At 29.1% G+C, this 26,022-nt stretch overlaps 1 protein-coding gene across 3 annotated transcripts in view; it reads right to left on the reverse strand.

The window, feature by feature from the left end:
* The window catches only part of LOC107449163 (uncharacterized), a 207,075-nt gene that overhangs the window by 130,559 nt on the left and 50,494 nt on the right, over positions 1 to 26,022 (reverse strand). For 2 of the 3 annotated variants that reach the window (XM_087159716.1, XM_087159715.1), the window contains exon 2: positions 8,384 to 8,455. The exons of the other annotated variant lie outside the window; for it this stretch is intronic. The gene's annotated coding sequence lies outside the window, so the exon portion shown is untranslated. The remainder of the gene's footprint in view (positions 1 to 8,383; positions 8,456 to 26,022) is intronic. 3 annotated transcript variants of the gene reach the window in all.

The following is a 26,022-nucleotide window of genomic DNA, read 5'->3' on the forward strand; positions in this document are numbered from 1 at the left end:
AAAATTCAAGGCTGAAAAGTATGAAATTTCATCAAATAAATGTTTTTCATGCCATGCTCAACGATATCATGATAAAATTGCCAAATTTTATTAAATACTTTATGTCCATATATATATGATTGTTAATTTTATCCAAATCCTTATCAAAGCGCTTTGGTTAAGATTCGGTTATTTTCCTATAAAGCTAGGGAAACAAGGTAAATTTTACTGGTATGTTATGGTAGTTCTGACAATTCTTTTTTCTCAAAGTTGAATTAAAGTATATCATATTTCCTGAAAATCAGCATTTATAAACTTCAGAGATTTGTTTATATATATCACTCCCAGGAATGAATCAAAACTTTTCGTTCATATAATTTCAGGTATGAATTATGTTACAACTTACATCAATAACTCAAGTGGTATAAATGAGTCACAAAACAGGCAATTTTTTTTGTACGAAATTTCTTTTTCATTAGATCTAGTTTAATGCATAGTTACTTTGATAAACGTTCAAGGATTTTGAACAATCTAAAAGTGTTGACGATAAGTAACTGCAGAGATTTCATTCATGATAGCATTTATTTTTAAATACTTCATACAAAATGTTTTTTCTCTATGCATGCATTTGCCGTGTAAAAATTTTCTTACTAGTGTTTTGGAAATATTTTTAAACGCTCTTACCAGAAAATATATACTTTTCATAATACTATAAACCTATAAATCCTGATTTTAATAAGCTTTGAAATACGTCATAACTCTTGGAAGTATTGATGCTGGTCAGAGATCAGTTATAGTATTTCAATCAGTAGCCACTTTTCAAAAAATTAAAAACGATTAAAAAAAACTAGTAATATTAGTAATGTAACACATTTCTTTTGATGCATATTTCAAAATATTGTAAGCATTATAAGATTCATTTTTAAAGTCACGAAAAAATTTAAGAAACACGCTTGAAATAAAATAATTTTCTGAACATTACAAAACATTTGAACATTTCTGTGCATTATAAAGTAATCTTAGTAATTCATATTTAATTTTTACAAATAATAAAAGGCACGTGCATTTTTGACGAAAAAATAGCGATTAACAGACACCACTTGCCATTACAGAATCACCATTCATAATAATCACTATTTGCCATATTTAGCTGTCCTGTGGCCATTGGCAAAACGTGTAATTTTGCCTCATACTTGTAATGTTTAAAATTCCTTCGGTATTAATAAAAGCGCTTAAGTAGTCGATGCCAAAAACGGGTTGTAAATAAATAAGTTTAGAAGGTTTTTAAAATTTTTTTACGTAACAAATACTATATAGGGGAGAGTGGGGTCAATTGTAACAGGGTACGATTGTAACAGAGCAAAAATTTCGAGTGTCGGGTTTTAGATTTGGTTCTTAGGAGGCGCACAAGGTGTATTTAATAAATCTACATGTACACCCCTGCTGGCAACCATTTCTAGGTACTTTTGAAATAGTTACATCACAAAAGATATTTTCACGCTACGTAAGTAATTTTTTTGGTATTAGAATATTATATTGTAACAAAGTAATTTTGTTTATATAAATAAAAATTATTAACCGAATATGTAAGTGAACACCTTAATTAACATTTCAGAAAAAAAAGATTAGTTTATTTAATTAACTAGCATTGTTTTTAACAAATGAAGCTGAAATGGCGTCTTGGGGACAATTGTAACAATAAGTAAAGGGACGATTGTAACAGCTGAAAATAAATAATCTTATGCTTACAAACAATTACTTAACTCTTTAAGAACCACCAATAGTTTCCTATATCATTTATATTATGTTGCATGTGCATTATTTTATTTGTCACCTTTCACAGCATAAATTAAAATTTTTAACCCCTTAAAGTTAAAAGTTTAACCCTTTAGGTCTCTGCTCATTATTATTTTTACTCCTAAAATATCACTACTATTTTGATCCATAAAAAAATATATCACTACTATGATATTATGTATAATTAACTATGTTTTAGTTGAATTTATGAACTGTTACAATTGACCCCGTAAGTGGGGACAATTGTAACAAGCGCACGACTGTCGAAAATTGTTAATTACTTATATAATAACATTTAAAATAAGGTATTTATTTTTTTTTCTACTAGAGAATAGTCTACTTTACTCGTCTGTCAATTAATACTGATAACATATTGGATTTTTTGTTAGTTAAAAATAGTTAAGTAAAAAATGTTACAATTGACCCCACTCTCCCCTACTATTCTTTTTCAATGTTTGTTGAATTTTTTTAAAAAAAAGTACATGAATAGGAGATACGTAAATTACACGAGTAAGATCGCTAATCACATATATGAAACGTTCTGTGACTCTGTTAGCATTTGGATTTTAAAAATTATTTTTAAATGTTTCTGAATTATTCTAAATCCCTACGTATATATATACTTTTTTTTTTAAAAAAAGAGAAAGTATTCTAAACTGCTACGGTTTGAAATAAGTTCTTTAAATCTCCTTTCTGAGTATCGTTAGATTGCTCTCATTTAGCTTTACAAAATACCGTTTCTGAATCACTCTCAAATCAGCCACAACAATCTCAACTCGATTTGGTCCATCGAACAACATGTCGTTTCCAATCATTTTCAGAACCGAGAACTCCAGCGACAACAACCCCTTTCTTCGAGAATGACGTCACTGATCGTAAAAGAAGACCGGAATTGCCAAGGCATGGAATCGAAAGGAAAATAACGCTTAAACTGGCCCATGAATAAAACAAATGCTCGCATCTACGGGAACTGTTTGTCTTCCCTCCCTCTACGAGCTTGAAAAGATGATATTCACGAGGGATATGTAACGACAGATCCACAAATATCCGATACAAAACACCCCAAAAATCGCTTGCATGTCCCCACCCAGAGAATATAAGTGGCAAAGTGCAGAAGGGAATGATGGTAGTTTCGGGACATGATATATTTCGAGCATTACTTTATAGATATTTTTCTTTAAAAAATTTATGTTGTCTATTTTTGAAGAAAAAAAGAATCGTGGATTGCTTATTGAAAGAGAATATTTTTGAAAGGAGTTATATGAAGTTCAGTAATAAAGATTGAAAGTAGAATGGAATATAAATCAGGTGTCTTATAAAATTAAACACTTTAAACTTACTTAAAAAAAAAAGGATTTATATGTAGGAAAAGCACACTTATAAAAAAAGTGATAGGTCTGATTCTGTTGATTTATAAAAGAAAATTAATTTAGTTTCAAATTTTTGCAAGAATTTGCTATAAACTTGACCTTCTGCTCTCATAAATAATCAAATTTATAAATATTGTGCTTATAATTACAAATGAACTAGATGAGAAATTATCAAGTGTGTGAAAGCATAACGAACAAGAGAAAATAGTTCTCTAGTGTTAGTATCTTTTCACATTTATGTAAACAAAACCTTTTATTGTTTTCCCCCCAGTTATTTTGTAATTTCTGCAGTAATTGGCAGATGGCCGCACAAATCATAGGGATGAAAACAGCATTGAAAAATTGGTGTAAAGCAGTGTTTCCCAAAGTGTGGTACGCGTTCCCCCAGAGGTAGGGGAACAGTTCAGCGGGGGTACGCGTTCTTATGCGAAATATCTTGCAACAAACGAAAATTTCAAAAAAATTTATTTTTAAACAAAGCCAGCCGTGAAAATTTCTGATTACGTATTTTTCTATTGACTATTATTTGCAGATTCAACAGTTAATAATTAGTGGTGTCAACAGCCAGTTGTGATTTTTAACTCTTGTGCAATTTTTTTAAGTAAAAAATACATTCATTTTTTTATTAGTGGTACACAGCGCTACGAAAAATTTAGAAAGGGCACACAAAAGTCATAAGTTTGGGAAACACAGGTGTAAAATGTAGTTTTCACTACTCTATAAAGACCAAACGTAATTTTAGAGGCAACAAATGAAAAGAAAAACATGATTTCATCTAATTAAAAAACAATTTAATGCTACCATGCATTGCGTAAAAATAAATCAAGAAGTATTTATTAAATTTATAGCTCATTTTCTCCTTCAAAGTAAGCCTTTCTTGTGTTCATTTAAGTTCTTGTTAAAGTGAAATGCTCCCTTTAGGGAAAACCACCAGGTCCTAATGACATCTTGTGGGAAATTAAAAGTCATTGTTATGCATATATCCACATGACAAAAATAAACAACTTCGTCTTCCCTATCTCAAATCTCCCTCTGGGGAATTTTGCTAGCGTTATTTTTCTGAAGAAATAGTTTTTTTCCCCTACTAGAGTACACAACCGCTATTTTTTTTCTTCTTTGTCACTTTTTTGATATGCTAAGCGATTTTAGCCAAACGCATCCGCAAATGTTTTTAGTTTTAATGGGAGAGATATTATAATGAGTCATTTGGCAATGTTTTAGATAGATATTGGAAGCCAGAATACTTCTCTTTAGAAATATTTGAATAATCTCCTCTTCATTTTTATGGAGAAGTGGTAAGAAAAATTAAATAAATGATTGTAAAAGCTATACGATGAATGGACTGGTAAATGAAGCTTATTTTTTCGACGTTTTATGATTATTTTAATGAAATATATCTTCTGCGAATCATTAAAATTAATTGAAATGAAAATAATATTCATTTGCTTTTTACACAGAGAGAAAAAAACTCTGGCAAAATTATCGAACTGTATGGTAATGGTATTTTAGGATATAAATACAAAAAAAAAAACAACATAATTGTGGTCATAAACGAAAATATATGGTATTTAAAATATCAATTTCGAAATTTTTCTGTTCATATGTTAACAGTTTACAGGGAGCTCTGGGTTTCAAAAATATAATTCTTATTACTATACATTTAGTAAAAAATACAAAACTTAAAAGTAAATTTAAACGAATAAATGGTTTTTATACTGTACTTCAGTGTTTCCCAAACTAATGACTTTTGTGTACCCTTTCTTAATTTTTCGTAACGCTGTGTACCACTAATAAAAAAATGAATGTGTTTTTTACTAGAAAAAAATTGCACAGAAGTTGAAAATCACAGCTGGTTGAAAAAATAGCCAATAGAAAAATACGTAATCGTAAATTTTCATGGCTAGCTTTGTTTTTAAATAAAAGTTTTTGAAATTTTCGTTTGTTGCTAGATATTTCGCTTAAGAACGCGTACCCTCGCTAAACTGTTCCCGTACCCCTGGGGGTACGCGTACCACACTTTGGGAAACACTGCTGTACTTAATAGTATCATAATAAAATTACTAAATTTTACCATATTTACTAAATTTTATCTTTTATTATAAAGTTATAATTTATTGTTGCATTTACCAAACTAAATAAGCTCTGCGATAAAAATTACCGCTCGTTTTTGTATTCCCATAGAGTAAATTTAATCATATTTTATCAAAACACAGTAAATTTTATCATATTCTGGTTGCTTTGACCACACTTTTTTCTCGCCGTAAGAAATGCCTCATTATGTTAAGTTTCATTCAGTTAAAAAACTAAGCCTCTATGATACAGTAATGTTTAAAACAATTTCGAAAAAAATATTAATTGGAGGAAATAAGAAATTTAAATTCCAGTTAATTAGAAAATATCTTCCAAGCCGTACGATACTAGAGCACATATAAAAGATTCAAAGCAATCTCAAACCACATTCAATTTTTAAAAAAAGAAAGGATAAATTAAAAAAAAATATGACATGTTTTGTATATTTTTCTTGGAAAATGAAGTAAAAGAAAAAAAAAATTATGACATCTAATAGGGAGTCATGTATAAAAGCTTATAGAGGAAACGTAGCAAATAAATGTTTCGTCGATATTTCTCAAAATAGATAAAATTAGTTCTAAAATTCATCGGTTTGTTATGAAATTAAATGCAACAGCTTGAAAATATCCTAAATTTAGATGTATTTTTATGCAAACGGTGGCAAAATCACTATAAAACATTTTCATAAATTGTTTTTGTAATAAAAATTGCTCACAAATATAATTTATAGTTTAATCCGCAGTTTAACCAGATACACAGTAGATATTGGATACAGCTAAAATGAGATGAAATAAACTAAGCTCTTTTTTACTTAAGTCTTTTTTACTTTTTATTCAGTACGTTTAAAATATTGGATATAATGAATAAAGGAATGATCTGAAAACGTTTCACTTCTAATTTTAGCATTTAATATGAATTAAGTATGTACAAACAATAACTATAAGAAAAATCTCTATCAACAAACTACTTAAAAAAAACATTTTGCTAATACTATGCTATTTTATGACTGTGTGACTTTGTAACTGTAATTCATGATGTTTGGTTTTGTCCATCTCAAGATAGTGTACTTTATGCTGTCATGCTGATTATAAATGATCTACAAAATGTCAAAATAAAGAAATCCACGTTTTGAAAAAAAATGAGAAGCTTCTGTGATCTGATTTATTAATATTTAATAAGTTACCTCCCAGCTACATTACTTAGGACTCAAAAATATTTTACAAATACTGGTATTACTCAATGATTTTTAATAAATATTTTCTTAGTTAGAAATTTTTTTAAAAGGTATATTATAATGGGTAAATATAGTTAAATTATTTTATAAGCTATATAGCTTATATAACTATTTTTATAGATAAATTTATTTAGCTTATCTATATCTTTAAACTATATTTATGTAAGTTATAGATAATATAGCTTAAAATAGCTAACTATTTAAACTATTATGTACTTAATTTGTGAGCTTCGTTGAATATCATTAAATATTTAATTCACATGATATATCACACAATATTTTATATCATATTAAATTTTTATTCTTAAAAATAATATTTCATTTTATAAATAATATTCTACAGACTGTTAACAACAATACTCAAGCCTTATCAGCCTAGCTGCTTTAAAAGTCTGAAACCTTGAAATATTGTTTTCAGGAAGAATATAGGCTGCTCGCTTACTCCTGGGAAAATAGGATAAACAGAATCATCGTCTGGCATACAAATAAAAATATATACCTGATTAGTTTTTACTTTACACTACTAGAAAAAGCATGATCAAAACTACAAGAATAAGGTAAAACTGAAAGTGCTTTTGGCTCTATGGGGACAGCAAAAAGCTCGGTAATTTATACCGAAGCACTTTGGTAATGGTAATAATAAAATATGGTTTGGTAACAATAAAATATGGTTTTATAATATGTGGTAAAATATAGTAATTTTATCATTATTTCTTAGAGCATGACATAAAGACAATTAATTCTGTTTAATTTACTTTTTAGTTTTGTATTTTATTACATGTGCTGTAATAAGAACTATTATTTTAAAAATCAGAATTTCCGGCAAATCGTTACCAAATGAACAGAAAAATTATCAAATAAATATTTTTAATTCCGTATACTTCAGTTTTTATAACCAGAATTGTTTATTTAATTTTTTTTTAACCTGAAATATCATTACCATACCGTACGGTAATTTTACCAAAATTTGCTTCGCTATGTACTAAATAAATTTTTTTCAAATAATACCATACGTTAATTTTGAGTGAACAATGTTGTAAAATATCATTGTATTTAATGTTAAATGTAAAATATAATAGTAGTTTTTTTTATAAACAATGAGGTGATAAAATTTTTTTCTATATTAATATGCTTATAATTGTTTGTTGCTGATAAAAAGTTTTATACTATTTTTTTTGTCATTTCTAACAGCAAAAAAAAAAAACATTTTTTAAACAAATGGGTTTTGTTTTTACAATTTAAATTATTCCTTTCTCTTTTTTCTACATAAAATATCATTTAGTAGATAAACTAAGAATTCAAACCATAAGTAGATCTTAAAAAGCTATTACATAGATTTTATATTGCTTTGGTTATTAATCTAATGAATTTTTGTTTAAGGAAAAAATATACTATCATCAACTGATACATTTGCTGTAGGGGGAATTAGACCAGCTGGTCATGGCGTAACCTGTCAATGACATGTGTTGTGGGGAGTAACCCATATCCACATAATCACTTTCAGTTTTTCTGGTCTGGAAACAGATATTATGTCAATAATGGAAAATTTAGCAACATTTTTTTAATTGTTAAAGTAGCCATTTGAAGTTAACATTTATATTTCTGAAAAATAGTATACAAAGTATACGAACTTAACATGCGTAGCATTACATTGAAGTTCTTAAAAACATTTGTTGGCTTTTTTATGGTTTTATGTTTTAAAATTTCAAATCAAATGTCATTAAATGAACATAAATTTGGAATATGAAATAATAAAATATTAAAAATTTTTCTCCTAAATTCTGTAATTGAATTTTATTAAAAACAGCATCTTACTTAATTTGTTATCGATATTTTTCAATATAATAAATGATAATAATGTCTTATAATGATATTTCTGAAGATGAAAAGATAACAATTAATTATGTGAATAATGTATTTTAATTAAACTGACCTGCTAATTCCAAAAATTTTCTTCAGTAACATAACATAAATGATGTCATGTAATCTGATACGGTTTATTCTTCTGAAAGAAAAAAAAATAAGCAATCATTTAAAAGAATAACCTTATTTGTTAAAATACATAATGCTTAAAATAAATAATAATTTTTTTTATGAATAATTGATGAAATGTATTTATTTAAATAAAATAATTTTAAATAGAAAATTATAAGAGAACATAAACTATTTAAAATTTCATTTTATAATTAATTAAATAATTCAACCCACTCAGAATGTATTATGTATTGCTGAGTTATATCCAGTAGCCACTAGAATTCTAAAACTCTTATCAGGTTATTTTAGCTATTATGTGCTGCCTAATTTGTGTTTTAATAAAAAAAAAATTTTTTTACCGTGGAATTATTTTTTTGAAGAACGTTTTGCAAAGGAATTGCACATTAAGTTAGAGATGATTTTCATTACGAATTTAAAGATTAATTAATTTGCGCAATTTTGGTGTAATTAACAGGAGTCCTTTAGCTGGTGGAGAAAATGCTGTTCACAGTTAACATATTTATAACGTGGAGTAAGAAAGCGAAGTTTAAGAGTAACTTCGCCAAGTAGTAACTTACTCCGGTATCTTTCACTTTTGCTAACTTAATCTATCTGGGCAATTTTAAAGCTTCTTCTTGCAAATCTCTATATATATTAGATGTAAGAGTTCCATTCAGTAAGCAAGAGAACAACACCGCGGAAAAACTTCTGAATACATATCAACAACCCCAGCGGTTGGTTAGAGTATCGTATTTCGGTTCGAAGGAACAGAGGTTTTATCCTCGACTCCGTTAAGACCACAGAATAGTTGCGGTATATGTGCTCATGAAATCTTTGAAAGTCCTGTGGTCGGTCGCTGAGCAGTATCATGGGTACAGGGATCTGGAGAAAATTTCCTTTCTCTTCAGATCTATGTCTAAATTGAAGAAGTGGCCTCACATATGAGGTCCTCTTTGCGGAGGATCGAAATTGGGATGGCATGTCTCCGGATCATCCTCAGAGTTGCTTCCGAGACAGTCGCCGGCAAACCATTCTGCAGCTCTAGAATGACGTATAAAGTACCTACTTATATACCATACCAACAACTATCCAGCAAATGCTTTTGCTATGTATAATTTTGCATTGTGGTATAGACTTGCATATGTCTAAATTTTTTAACTGATTCTTCATATTTCTATCACCGTTTTTTTCCCTGCGGTTCTGCTGCTTTTTTGGTTCCAGTTGGTATATAATGCTAATAAGATCATTACGTTGAATATATTATTTTTGATTTGAAATATCTCTAGCATTTAATTATGTAAGCTTAATTATCATGTTTGGCATTACTTTCAATAGCTTTATACATAACCTTCATTATATATAGTACATATATATCAAACTCAATTCGTATGTTACAATATTAATATTCTTAAAAACGTACCACCTATCCATAAACTAATGCGATATTGATTTTCTAAGTCAAGAATGTTATTATATTTTGAAAATATGAAATTCTTTAGTAATATGTATGCCCAGAAATTTTAATCCTTTTATTAAAGAAGTTTTAATAAACGAATCACATAGTTAAGGTAGCTGGATAGCTTCATAAGTAATATTTAATAATTTTTAATATAGAAATCTTTACTTTAGAATTTTTTTAAATTTCGATTTATGTGAGTATTACACATTAAAAAATTGTATAAAAAATTAAAAAAAAAACATTATTTCAGAAAATATGGGGTGAAAACTGGTCAAAAAATTGACCTCTAGTCAAAATCACATAGATTTATTGAAATGTATTATTTTTGCATTATTCTTGTTTTACTCATAAGAACTAAACTTCATTGACAGACTACGCATTAGAGATAATATAATTTACGAGATATTTTACAGCAAATATTGTAACTTATTTTCTGAAAAGACCGAATATTACAATTAGTTATTTTTATTTTAGCTTAAAAATATAAAATAATAGTTTAATCAACTAGTCCGTAGTCTATTCCCTAGACATTAATGAACATTAGAAAACATTTATGAAAAATTCGAAGTAATTCGAGCTAAAATATTTAGAGATATTGCATTCAAAATGAAGGAAAGTAACCAAAAAATAGGTTTTGGGTAATGGGCAAAAAATACACAAATATTAATGTAATAACCAAAGTATAAATGACTTTTTAAATCATCTAAACTTTCGTTCGATTTTACGCATGAACAAAACTCAAATGGTTTAAAAAAGAGAAAAGTACATCGTTTTATTTTATGTAAAAAAACTAAACAAATGATTTGTTAGTGAAAATTGCCTTAGAAAAAGTAATGGGGTGCAGTAACTTATTTTTAGCATTTAGTTTGATGAAAGTTATATTCTTAAAATGTTACTTTGCTGCTGCTAATTTTGAAGCCATTTATAAAAGTTTCTTTTTCATCCTAAAAAGTTTCGTATCTTCACGTAGCTCAAAAATGTTTTTATTCTTCTCTCTAAAGATTTATTAAACTTCACATTAAATAAAATAATGTTTCACTGAAGTAGCCAGCAATTTCTCTTTTGTGAATAATTATGATAACAGAAAAGTGAGTAATACATATTGAGATCACGAAGTGATTCCGGTAAAGTCGCATCATGATTTTGGGGGTTGTAGGGCAACAGCGAGCATCTCTAGTTTTTGAAACTTCCTCGGAATTTAAAAATAGTTCTTAAATGATATCTGTTAATTAAAATTCTTTTCTAATAAAGCAACATTTATCAAAATATATAAGCATGTTTAATATCATAATCAAACTAATTTCTTTCAAATATTTTGCTATGTTAGCATCGTTGTGGCTTTAATTTAAATCTCTTTAAGAAATTTGTTTTCATGCTCATTTAAAAATTATGATTAATACTCACAAAGAACCATAAATCCTCGTCTCAGTGAATGATTTAACAACCAAAAACAAAAATAAATAAGTGTCCTCCCTCGAAACAAAATTCCCTAGCTTCTAACAGTTTTCACAGCAAGAAAAATTCCAACATCATAGAAAATGCTAATGAGTTACGCAGCGGCTCTAATCCGGTCAAATTATCGCCATTTCTCCCGCCAAACTATTAGATTGCTGGTATCACTTGGCAAACAGCAACTGGGAATTCAATAGCGGTTTGTACCAATTAGCGATGATCAAGAACTCCCTTAAGGGTGAAGAATCTTAACATCGATACGCCAAGTTGTTTGAATATTCTTTAAAGGACATTTTTTGAAGAATTTCTCACGCCTCTATCTTTCTTCTTTGGCGGACAGAAACTTGAGGACAAGTATTCTGGGGGTACTTCCTCAATTTCCAAGTCACTTCCGTTTGGTGAAAGTTCACCGGAAATTAAGAGGGCCCTTGGGGAAGTTCATGAATATTCCAAATACGTGTGGACGCAGTCAATTGTTTGAGGCACCAATCGGTTGTCAGGATGGAATTAATGAGTGCTCAAAGGCAGCGAACCCTTTGTGTTTGCGTTTGATGATTTCACGTACACATCGCACTTCTGATAAGTGGAAGTGGTAATTAAACTCTAGCCACTTTGTGGGTGACTCTGATTTTTCTCTTTTTAAAGACCAGGATCGAAGTTCTGATTTCAACTAAACAGCCAACTTATAAATTTAATTATGACTATTGAATATTTAGTAATAAATTACCTTTTCAATTTTATTACGATATGTGCCGCGATGATTAAAATTAATATAATTTTTGTTAAGACTGAAGTCAAAGATTACACTTACTAGGAGCCATGAATAAATATTTAAGTGAGGAAAAGTGAAATCTATCAAGAGGCCTCTACCCTTGCCATCTTGAATTTTAGATTAAGTTTTTAATTTGCCTTTTCTTGATTTTTTTTTGTTGAAATTAGCAAATTTTTGATGATTTAGTATTATTATATAGCACAATACCTTTTTAAAAAAGTAGGAGATAAAAGGGGGGGGTGGTCACCTTATTGGATAAGGAAAAATAGGGCTTGATTATTTTTTGAATTTCTATTAATTTTTCCTCCCATTTTAAATACAATAAAATGATGCGGTTTGCGGTTTTGAGTAAGTAATTTAAAAAAACTTATTTCTACATATTTTTATATTTTTTTTAAAATTTAATTTTAATGTAGTTTAAATTGATTAAAACTGATTTGGAGGACGATAAAAATTTCTTTTAACGTTTATTGCAATGAAATAAAAATAATTTACAAAAATTTAAAATCAGGCAACTGTAAACTATTTAACTATCTATCAAAAACTGTTAATTGCAAAATTGAGTTGGCATAATTTCGCCAGAAAGAATTAACAGATTCTAAATTACGCACTCTTTTATCTCAAATTGTGAGTGGATGGCAGTTTTGTATTTTACACATATCGAAGGATACTACCAATAGAGAAAATATCCACTACCAGTTTATTTGTGAAAATTAAATAAAATGGATTAAAAGCCTATGTATAATCTTCCCTCCCCTTCTTTACTTCTTTGACAGTTGAGTTCGGTCAAAAAATATAAAAACCTGGTTGTTTGCCAATTGAAAAGCGGTTATTAGAAACATCTCCAGGATTCATCAGGTGATTCTGTTTTCAATCAGTTGTTCACCCCGACTGTTTTGTTACAGTTGCTGATTTGTAGTTTTTTTCCCTCACATAAATATTAATACATGACTCCTAATGAGTATACTTTTTCTGACTTTCTTTTTGACGAGAACTATGAAAATGTATATTAATTTTTGATGCAGGTATTCACGGGGTACGCTATTCATTTTAACTGTATTAGTATTGCACATAAACTTTTGTTCATAGCTACACCTGAAAAGAAGTGGAAAATTTGTGCTTGGTTTTACTAAAATATAACGGTTTTACTCAAATTGTGAATCTCTATCAGCTGGGGAAATATGGCATATTGCAAATATCAATAATTTCTATTTTTTCTGATTATGTTTTGTCACATTTACCTACCTTTAAATGTTATTTATGATGCGTTTTCATTTTAAAATGCTGTGTGATAACTTGAGATAATCGGCAATTTGAAAATGAATCCCAACCAAAAATGTTAGAGATACAATTGCTGATATTTAAAGAAAGACTTGGTCTTGGTGTTAAGCAGCTTGAGTCGCACGAAAACTATTGTTTCAAGTTAAAAACATATACTTCAGATTTTGCGACTGTTTTTAGCTCTCTGATATTTTGTAAAAATGTTGAAGATTGAAGAATATGTATCTTTAATAAACAAAACAACGTTTTAATTACAGGTCTCAATATAAAAATGTAAATTTGTTTAAATATCAAGTTTAGTACGACAAAAGTAATGAAACCTTTTCTGCACATATCAGCAAATTAGGAAAAAAATTGATATTAATTATCTACATAAATATGGTCTTTACTTGTAAAAATGCGTCTAAAAAAGTCTGTGCTGAATAAAATCATTAAAATCTTAAAGTTTACACTAATTTTTATGGTTGTATACCTTCAACATCACTATTGAAAAATAATATAATTTGATGTCGATAGTATCAATCTGATCCAATTTATTTATCAAAATACCAATAATAATAATTTTATTTATGACACAGTAGTTAAATCAGTAAGCAGTCATTGCGAAGGGCCGATATTTGATCCCCGGTAGCGGTTTGAAGCTTTTCCAGCTAGAATTCGATGCGTATACCAGTTTACCTGGGAAGCAAAAACGGTCAGGCTAAAAAGATAAATCAAACGTTATGAAGTCATATCAAACGCATTAAAGCAGCAAATTCATGCGAATATACTTTAATTTTTTGTTCGTTTAAGATTAAAAACTTTCAATGTTAAGGAAATCCATATGAATCAGCAAAGATTATTCTGATTGACAAATGACCAGCATATTTGTCAGTATCGTTCGTTAATGATAAGAAATATTGCGAGGCATTAAAATGAGTTTGAACTCAAAAAGATAAATCAAAACTTATAAACTCATACCAGACGCATTAAAGCAACAAATTCATACGAAATATACTTTGATTTTTTGTTCGTTTAAGTTTAAAAACTTTCAATGTTAAGAAAATACATATGAATTAACGAAGATTATTCAGATTGACAAATAACCAGCATATTTGTTATTGCCGTTCGTTAATGATAAGAAAAATTTTCAAGGCATTAAAATGAGTTTGAACTCAAAAAGATAAATCAAATCTTATAAACTCATATCAGACGCATTAAAGCAACAAATTCATTCGAAATCTACATTAATCTTTTGTTTAAGTCCAAAAACTTTCAAAGGTTGGAAAATCCCTCTGATTTAAGGAAGATTATTCCGCTACCCGCCAAAAACTTATCAAAGAACTACTGTTCTGACACCATCCCCCAAGCATGGCCCAAAGAATCGAGAGGAAAGTTCTTTGGTGTGGAACTCCATTAGTTCTATAACCTAAAACCTATTTTCTCCTCGTCGTTTTCGCAGTGGCATTTGAAATATTTTAATTAGGATGCAGTGGAGATCTTCCGTAACAGGTTTGTGCATTTGTCTTCCACCGGTGCCCGTGCTGGGGTGTCTTGTGCAATAAGCCGATAATTGTCAGAAACACTCCCGCGTTGATATCTAGCGGGTGACAGACAAAAGCTGCGTAATGAATTCTACTTCACGAATCAATGGTCTAAGATTCGGAGTGGAGGAGAAATCCGTAATGGAATTTAACTTCGGTGGAATTTAAAAGGGAAAAGGACCACCGGAACGTTTTCCCAGATGTGGGAGATTTCGTTCTGTTTTAATATTCCCTTTATGAAGGGAGACTGAAGGAATGAAATAGTCTTAACTTCCTCAAATTAATTTTAATGCCGTTTTCCAGAGAGATTAATAAAAAAAAATGTTTTAGTTTCAATTTAATAAAAGAATAAAATGTTTCTAATTTAATGTTTGAAAAAAAATATTTGGTGAAAGAAATTTGAATATCTGACCAACCTTATTATTAAAAATATATCTAAATTCAGCATTTTATGCATATTGAGGTTATTTTTTTTATAAACTTATGTTCACAGTTTCTAACATTAGCTTTAATTTAGTAAGGTATATTAAAGTTTTGGGCAAATTAGATAAAACAGTTATTTTCTGTTAATAATTTGAAGAAATGACAGAAACTTGAAAATTTATTTTATATAATTCGCAAGGAAAAAGAATGTTTTTAAAAAATGTCAATACAGAATTTTTCTAGACATTTTTCTATAAACTAGTGAAGACTATAAATTTAATGTTCAATTTTAGTTGTTTATTGCTATTCTTATTAATAAATATAAAAGATATTAAAATGAATTTGACTGTCTTATCCAGAAAATTAATTTTTAGTCCCAGAGCAAAACTAAATAAAAGCAATGTTTAGTAATATAGTTCCTAATTCAAAAACTGTTTTACCCAAGGTAAAGAAATAATATTAATTACTTGCACATATCCATATAAAATTCTTGCTCATTACCTTTTTAAAATAAGCAAGAAGTTCAAATTAATATAAAAATCAAGAGACATTCTACTTATCGTGCTTCATGTTTAGTAGAAGATATTATTGTTAAAATCTCTTTACACTGCTGAATTTAGATGCTTTAAATTAGAATATATCAATTTAAAAAAATCATGAAAGATGATTAAACACGCATTTAAAATATTTACATTATACATTAAACATTTTTAAGAAAGTGAATTTAAAAAAATATATTTCTTATGTTATCAGTTTGAAAAGAAATTCTTTTCTTAAATTCCTTTTTATAAAATAGTTTTAAACGGATTCAAATAGACACATATTACCTAAATACTCAGATGGCAAAGATGATGGCACACCAAAAAACTTTGACAAAATTTTCCATTTCTTCACTAATATCTGATGAAATTTGCAGAAGATCTAAAAGCTAGAACTTCGAACATTTTTCACGTATGAAATATTTTCCTATTTCGCTGACTTTTCCTTAACTGCTTTTTTCATAAGTTCGACAAATATTCTTCCTAAAAATCTCCCATTGCACTTACATGTAGCTCTCCCCACCCCTGAAAAACGTCTTAACGACCCTCCAAAAAGTCAGTTGGAACCTTAGCTGAAGTGCATTGCAAATCTTTCCACACTTGGCGATCCACCCAATCTTCTTTCCACATTTTCCACTCTCATATTTCTGGTAGCAGAATTCTTCTCAATCTCATTTTTCTTTTATTTCCTTTCGTTCTGTTATGTGAAAAGGTATAAGGGAATATATAACAAAAAAAAGTTCTCTTAAAGGTGGAAAATTTTATTTCTTTTCAGCGAAGAAAGTTTTCCAACAGCAAAAGGAGAGCGCTTCTTTCGGGCAAAACCGAAAGTGAAATTTCGTGTCTGTCTAACAAGATAGGTGTCAACAGTTCCTTACTGAACTCTAAGTGGAGAAAAGAATTTTTTTTATTTTATTCTTTTCTTTCAATGGATTCGAAACCCCTCTGCTACAAGTAGAGAGTGACAACTAGTTGATGGTACTGGAAACTCGGTGCCGATTTCTAAGATGAAGAAAAAATCTATTGTTGTGCTGTAAAAAACAATGGGAAGTAGATCGGGATAGAAATAACAACGATCTAGAAAGATTAGAAATTTTTTGTCAAAGTCGTGGGGGCATGATGGTGATTTCAAAATTTTTCACGGTTGCTACTTTTTTCGTTAACATTTGAAAATTTTATTATGGTTTTATATTTAGGGGCAGTATAATAAGATCAATGTTATTACTAGCTCCTGTTGAGTCTAATTATAGTTTTACTTTTAGGGGGCAATATGATAATATTTTCTTAACACTATATTGCCTAAGGAAGTCATTTTGACTGCTTTTTAATTTCATTTAGAAAAGCAGTGGTGTATATAATGACGCAATTTCTCAGAATTTCGTGACATTTTGTACAGCATATATTTTTTATTGTTAATATTTACTAATAACTTGTTATATAATTGTAAATAGTATGAAAAATATTAAAAATTAATTTTAAACAAATTTATTTATTCTTTCAAAATACAGTCATTTTGACTGCATTTGGGCAATATAGGTATATACTAAATTTCCGTCTTTCTAGTGTTAAAGATCAATGTTGTTATTAGTTGCTGTTGAGACTAATCAATATAAGACAGAGTATAAAATTGTATAAATCTATGAAATTTTTTAAGTGATGTCAGTTAAGTGTTAGATTATAGTTTTTTTAATGGTAACAAAAAATTTACAACGGGCAAAACTTTAGTAAGAACGGGTGGGTAAAGTAGTTCAAGAAATACAGGAATTTTTTTTTTGGTCAAGTCATAGGGCATCATGATAATTTTAAAATTTTTTACGGTTGCTATATTTGCAGTTAATATTTGAAAATTTTATTAAGGTCTTACTTTTAAGGGGCAATATGATAATAGTATCTAAATAAAGATTAATGTTATTGTTGGTTTCTGTTGAGTCTAATTATGATTTTACTTTTAGGGGGGAAATGATCGATACTTTCTAATTAAAGATCAATATTATTATTAGTTTCTGTGGAGTTTAATTATTGTTTTTCTTCTATGGGCAATGTGATGATATTTTCTAAGAGATCAACGTTATTATTAGCTGTAGCAGAACATAAGAAGTATAAGATAGATTATTCAATTGTATAAATAGATGAAATTTTTAAGTGATATAAGTTAAGTGTTAGATTACAGTTTTTGTAATGACTGCAAAAATTGCAACGGGCAAAGTTGTTATAAGTACTGGTGGATTAAGTAGCCAATACAAGTCTGCTACTAAAGTCCAAACAGTAATGAAAATTTATTGTTTATTTAAAATTTTAAGACAGTTAAATAAAGACTACCTTGGTTTAATGAAAAATGAGTAGTGTAAAAATTTTGCTAATATATCTAATCCTCTATTATTTAGAACTATTATTTAATATATTTCTCAAATCTTAGGTATTTAAAACAATGCACTTACTAACTATAAAGCTTAATCTAAGCGTATATATCTTCAGATAGTTTTGATTAAATACACATTTTTACGTTTTCTTAACTTGGTATTCGAAGAGGTATCATAAAAATTGCCTGAACCTTGGAATGACCACTTTTCTTCTATGAGAACGTAAATTAAAACGTAAAGTAAGTAACTAAAATGGATTCATAACAATTAAGTTGTTATATTTTACAAGATTTACAGCTGTTTTATTTATGAATTGCATTTAGTAACATATAGAGTTTTTACGTGAATTGTAAATCTAAAATATTCCCAAGTCTTGTTGGAGAAACAAATAAAACATCCCGCATAATTTTAGGTCTACTAATCAAATCTTTGCATACTAAATTAATTATAAGCTTTATAATTTCATTCAAAAAATTTACTAGCCCAAATCTTAATAATAAAAAATTATATTGAATTAAATCAAAATGACTAAATTATTTAATAAAAATAGAACTAACTAGAAATAGATAGTTTGAATAGAAAAATAGATAGTCTGAAATAGAGTTGCAATGATCGCAAAATAAACAAAACGTTTAGGAATCTAAAAAAGTTTGGGTTATGTAATAAAACTCTACTCTTTGTGAAAAGCAATGAAAAACTATACTATCAAAAAATTCAATAATGGTTTTTAAGTTTTCTTTTAAATTAACTGTAGAAATTTCTGCAATCTAAATTTATTGGTTTATGTTCCATTCAGTTTTAGAGCAGTTTAAGAGCATTAGAATTTCGCTTATAATAAATGGCAACAGCATTCCAATAATTTTGCTTGACTTTTTTTTTTTTTTTTAAAGTCACAACTTTTACGACTTCATGCATAACAGTTAAAAGTGTCTTTTAAAGTTTTACTGATGATAGTTCAATATGCTACGCCATTTTTACTATTTTACTGACAGATAATGCAGATCACTATTCTGAGGAAGTGTAACGAATATTTTTAGTTTACGTTTGAAAGCATTGCTCAAAATTTTGCTCCAAATGAATGCATCAACATCAAATTGCAATTTTTATTTTGAGTGACAATTCTTTTTAAAAAAACATTCACAGCTCCACAACTCTAAAAATTTCTTTTGAAGTTTCTCTGATGATCTATCGATACTCTGAAGCTGACCTCCATTCCAAGGAAAAGAGAAATTTTTTTCTATCGTAACTTTCGACTATTTGTTTATTTTTCCCCATCTGTTTTGCAAAGCATGAAAACATGGAATAGAAATAAAAATAAAACTGCAATAATAAAGTTCTAACAAGAATAAATTAGTAGCTAAACTAACTGTTTAAATTTTTATAATATGGCATAATTTTAGTTTAAATTTGAAACCATCGGAATTGGAAAACATTGCAATTCAGATTTAAATAAATGCCACAATCAACTGCTATTTTTTATTTTTCGACATTTCTTTTTTTAAAATGTCACAATTTTTCCAACTTCTTGCACAACATTTAAAAATATATTTTAAAGTGTTATTGATGATATATCGATTTTTTGAGACATTTTTGTTATTTTACTGATACATGATGTGGTCTGCTATTCTAAGTAAGTAAAATACATTTTTCATCTTGCAACTTTCACCAATTTGTTTAATTTTGTTTTTCATTTGGCGTGAAAAATATGAAAACATAGAATTAAAATGAAAATTTCTAACATGAATTTCAAATTTGTAGTTAAACTAAATTTTGAAATTTTTATTATAAGGCATAATTTTAGCTCAAGTTTGAAAGCATTGGAATCAGAAAATATTGCAAATCTGATTCAAATAAATGGCACCAAAACTAATTCTTATTTTTTATTGCTTCACATTTCCTTTTAAAAATGTCACAATTTTTACAACTTCATGACCAAGAGTTAAAAGTTTCTTTTATAGTTTTATTGATGACATCTCGCTACTTTGCGCCATTTTCACTATTTTACTGTTACTTGATGCGGATTGCCATTCTAAGGAAGTAAAAGACATTTTTCATCTTGCGACTTTCGCCAATTTGTTTAACTTTTTTTTTCTTCATATGGCGCGAAAAATAAGAAGTCCTAGTCATGCCATTGATTTCACATGTCTTTCAGCATATGGATATTTTTCGAATCGAAAGAAAAACACGGGGGGTGAACGAAACGAAGTTCTGAGAAAAGAGGATAAAAAGCTACAGACGGAGGGATTCATTTGATGTTGTATGGAAAAAATGCGCTCTATGTTTTATTTTCCTGTTTTCATTTCTTGCTCTCTATTCAAAAAGAGGCAATCCAATACTCGAAGAGACGAGCTAAAATAGGAATATCTTTTGCAAACCTTTTATGAGAAAATTCGCCCACGAATAAAGCAGAGCGAAGGGAAGAACATATCGCTTTCGAAATCGGATACAGCTCTTATCAAGGGAGGGGTGCTATTGGTTTGGATGTTTATATATTTTCTTCCCTTCTACCTTTGTACTTGTTTGTTTCGAAAACATACCTTGTCTGAAATGGGAATCCTATTTTGCCATGAGAGATACTCAAGAAACTTTTTATACTAGATATTATGGTATTGGTTCGTAAAGAATACTCAACCTTGATTTTAGGAGGAATTCGCATAGGTAATGGTTGATATTGATGGAAATGGTCATTTTGTTTTTAGTTTTCTAATAATTCATAGAGAAAAGCTTTTTTTTCTAAGCTTCCTGATATTTTTTCAAATAACTCAGTTTGCTCATGTAGTATTAGATCAAAGTTTTCTCCATGTTATTGATTTAGGAGTATGAAGTGAATTTAACGACAATGTTGGGGAAAGAAACGATAAATATTTTTTTGTTGATATTTTTCTAGTCAAGTTTAGAATACTGGCGAACTTTTTGAATTATTTACAATTACTTTTTGAAAATTTAGCTTTTCTTATCATCTTGTTTAGGTAAAAAAAAATTATTCTGCACTCAGCAGGAATCAGCTTCCTTGTGAATTGTTTTTGCACTTTTTATTGCCGCTAAACGAGATTTATTTAATTACAGAGTTTCATATCACATTGATTAATAAATCTCAAATCTCATTTAAGCAACGTTGAAATCACATATCGAAATTCATATTTCCGCTATTTACGAATCACATAATATTAGTATTATTTCCGATTATGAAGAATCACAATTTAGGTTAAAATAATTTCGAATAAGGTCCATTCAATATCCTCAGATATGGTTTGTTGTAAGTCAGGGGGAGGGGTGAATAACATTGCCTTACAGAAAGCAACGAATGATCCATGTTTTACTTATTAAGGGTTCTCTTCAAATGCAAAAGTGGTTCTAACTAATAAATATTCTGAAATATTTTTTGTTTCATTTAATTCTTTTAATAATTTATTTAATTACGTCACTAAATTTTCACTTTTATAGTTATATGCATTTTTTAAACTTTTTCTACAGTTAGTATGAAGTAGAGTCTTTATTTTTTGTCTGAAAAGGAACCACGAGGGATAATTGTAACAACAAGACAAAGTCTTACTCATATTTTACTCATTTGACTTAAGCTTTACTCATTTGAACGGGACTTAAATTTTCGAGTTGAATAAACGTGTTGTATAATATTGGTGTTGCGGCTAGTTTTTGTGCACTTGTGTAAATATGAAAAATTATAGTTTGGAAGTGAACCATGTTCGGAAGATTTTACCTTTGCTGCAGAAAAAGACACCAATGTTTCATGCTGTATTTCATAATCATAAATTATTGAAATGCTGGATATAATATTTTTCACTCATTTTTTATCTAATTTACAAATTAAAAAAAAGTATGAAAAATCAGCTTAATAAAAATTTTGAATCAAAGAGTTAGAGAAGGCAAGTTTAGATAATTAATCACTGATGTGTTTTTATCACAGTGGTGAACGACATCAGCATATATACTTAGAACTTCATAATTATTCTGAACTAAAACTGAGATATATGTAAATGATAGTTTAAAAATAAAACAATTTCGCTTGTTTGAGTGGAAAATATTACGAAATAAACCCTATCAGATGCTTTAAACAAATTTATACTTGTAGTTGCTCAATGCATATACCTGCTACTGCGACGGTTGTACAACTTCCTGATAACAATCTTGCTGGTGAAGATAATATTTTTACATGTTCTGAGGATTTCATTTAATTTACTTAGATCAATTTTTGAATTTTACGGAATTCGTTAAATTGTAAACATAATTCTTGTACTAAATTAAAGCAAATCAATTTTATAATGTACTAAGGAAATTTTCAGAGTCATAAACATATTCATTCCACAAACTTATTTCAGAAAATCCTCGAAACAAAAGCAATTTTTCACAGAATTAGATAACACTGTTTTCTCAAACCACTTCAAACAACTCTAATCGAAATCAAATACTTCTGAAGTCAGTAAAACCAAATCAGCAGTCAGAATCATCAAGTAAATAAACTCTCCTCTTGGTACCCAAAGACAATCATTCCCGATCTTCAAGAAGTCGGAGAACGAGAGCTCTTCTCAGAGAAGAGGAAGTAAGAAAAAAAAAATCGGAGCTAAAGAAACTCTATTAATCTAAACGCTTCACGACTCTAACCAATAAAAGGATAATACAATTGGGATCCTCATCTAGAGGTCCCAGTGGTTCGTTAAAGGAGAGGATTGTGAGTCATGGAGTGCGCAGGCGCCACCCACTCTCCAGAGAGTACCAAAACTCCCCACGCGAACCTTTTGAACGCTAGGAACTTTGACCTAGTAATGTATTCTTAATGCTCTCTGAGGAAAAAGTTGGGATCCAAGCATCGCTCGCGATAATTGGTTCTGGATTGGATGAGAGTTATGAATATCTTGCTTGAATATATAACTTTGAAAATAGATTGTTACGAAATTATCTTTTATTGGATGGAGTTAATCTTCTTTTTATTATCAGTTAAATAAAGTTAAAGATCTTTTTAAGGCAATAAAGCTTTTTACTATCATCGTTGAGCAGTCGAACCAATTTTGAGTTTACGAGTATCAATGTTCAACTCTATAGAATTGCAATTTTGAACCTAATCTAGAAGACAAGGGAACTCCTGGATCGAGTGTTGGGAGAAATTAACGTTTGTGGAGGACTTCTTGATGAAACCAACCAGTATTTGCGTTGCATGGAGAGGTAAACCACGAAAACCTCTCATGATTAGTCTGACATCAAGGAGACTCTAACTCATGATTTATCGACCGCTGAGGATATATTAAGTTATCATTGTGATCGGTACAAATCGAGAGCAGAATTCGTATCGACTAGTCATTTCTGGGCTTCGAACCTGAGTGACCTCATTGGGAGTCGAGTGCTCTACCCCCTGAGCCACTGCGGCTCTGCAATAAAGTTTTTTAAAGATTTATAATGAAAACTTAACATATTTACTATCTGATTTATTATGAAAAAAAAAAGCGAATTCCAAGAAGAAAAAAACGGATTGACATGCTACTCTTTTTCCCTCGTATCTTGTCGCATCTTGTAATTCTTACAAGATAGGAAAATTCACGGAATGGTACACAAGTATAAGTGGTTTTAAAGAGTAGTTCAAAGCATTATATTTCTATATATAAGTGTATTATACTTGAAACAGTTTTAGTGACTGTAACTGGTGTTTGAAAGTAGTTGTCCGAGCCCTCTGTATACTTGATAACAATACAATCATTAGGGTAATTTGTAAGCCCATAAACAAGTGTTAGTTCTCTCTAACTTTCAAATTGAGACAACTAACTTTAAAAATCGAATTTATGTATTATAAAGGGGATATGAATTGGCTTAGAAAACTATTTACTGCTGCTTTTAGCAGCTCAATTTGGAGAACATTTCTAAGCATTGAGTAATTTAATGTTTGTTGCAAAAGTTAGCAATAAAGTTATTTCGTATAAAACCGATTAAATTCATTTAAATATGTAAAAAAATATTTAATGTTTAAAACGGAAAGTATTCATACGCCCCTCCATTCGGACCCTTTGTTCCTTTTACGAGATATGAATATATTGTAAGTGGTTTCCTTAAATACATAACCAGTGTTTAGATACCGTTTTTATAGGCGTAATTTTAAGAACAGAGGGCGTTGACGCACCATTTTTTTTGTCTCTGGTACTGTGGTACATTTTATAAGATATGAATATAAACTAAATTTTGATGATACTTTAAGCAGTTTCATTAAGTAGTCCATAGCCACAATATACAATATCTAAGCTGTAAAAATTGTATTATAACTCCTATTCGAATTCGGTGTTGAAAAACTCTAAAATTAGTGTGAATGATTACTTTATTTCAGGTTAAAACTGAACCGAGCGTTACTAAGTACTTCAAAAGTTGTAGTTAAATCTTATCATCAACAATTTATCACACCAATTTGCTGCTCGTCGATGAATAATTTCGTGTTTTTTCGGATTTCCGTAAGTTTGGTGAATAATTATTATATAATAGTGGGCTGCGCCCCCTGCTCGCTAACGCTCGCCAACCCCCGAAAATTGCTACGCAATCTTATATGGTTTGCTTCGCGTACCAAGATCGCTTCGCTCGCTACTAACTTAGGTACATTGCAAATGCACACAATTCTAAGAATTCAAAACAATCATTCAAATCCATATAAAAAAATTACATCTTTTTAGTAAATACTAAGTCATTAAAATAAATTTGAATTCAAATAAATGACATGTAATTCGTTAAACCTATTAGAAATGTGCTATAGTATAATTCGTGATATAAATCAAAAATCGTCAAATAAATTCGTAATGCATAAATTCGTGAAAAAAAGCGCTTTCGACAAAATACTAAAATAGAGATTTATCGACAAAGACTACTCACTTCTGCCTAGCTTAATAGTATGAGATTGCCGCAGCTGATGCTCTCTGGTTATTTATTTTCCGTTTTTAAAAGCGCTGTATGTTGAGTCACCTCAGATAGATTTGGCATGTGACATTTTTAGCGGCAATCATGGGTCGATTCGCCGTGTAACAGAAATAGTAGCGTAAGCAAAACAAAGCAAACGTAGCCACCGGCGGAAAAGAAATACAGCCAAAATTTGGGAGCCACGTAAGAGAATTATATATATTAGATATTTAGATCTATTGGTAAACAGAAGTGATTTTTCTAAGTAATCATTTTTTTAAATAACATTTATGTTGTTATAACGTTATATTGTTGAAACAAATTTGATGAGCTCACATCCTTAATTTAATATTTTCGCTTACCAAACGATAGGATATATTAAATACTTTTTTTTTGCCTGCATCTCATTGGGCATGAAGCTGATCCTTAAGTTCTAAATCATTTAACAGATCTCTTTAACTGTAATTTATAACAGTATATTAATGTTATTTGCTCAAAAATAATAATTGTTAGACCACCTTTCTAAATAACTTTATCTTAAAATGTAAGGCAGATTTACATTATAATACTAATAAAAAAACAGCAATTCTCTTAGTTTTAAACTCTTGAATTAAAAGCGTAATAATAGCAGTACAGGAAAATAACTTTAAGTTAGGGATTCAACAATATTTATGGAAAAGCATGACTTTTATTAATTTTATGCTGACTACAACCAAAACAATAAGGAGACGAATGAGGAAAAACTGGATCACACCACGTGATTTTCTGGCCAATAAAAATGCACCGACAACAATGGAAAACTGCGACACCATCATTAGAATTTTATATATAGTAAGATTTATAACATTCAGCTAAATTCTTGTGCGAAATAATGACAGGGCATGTTTTAAACGTGTAATAAATGCTT

This window comes from Parasteatoda tepidariorum, chromosome 3, assembly GCF_982258835.1.
Source record: "Parasteatoda tepidariorum strain Cologne lab strain chromosome 3, Ptep-v5.0, whole genome shotgun sequence".
Classification (NCBI taxonomy): Eukaryota; Metazoa; Arthropoda; class Arachnida; order Araneae; family Theridiidae; genus Parasteatoda; species Parasteatoda tepidariorum.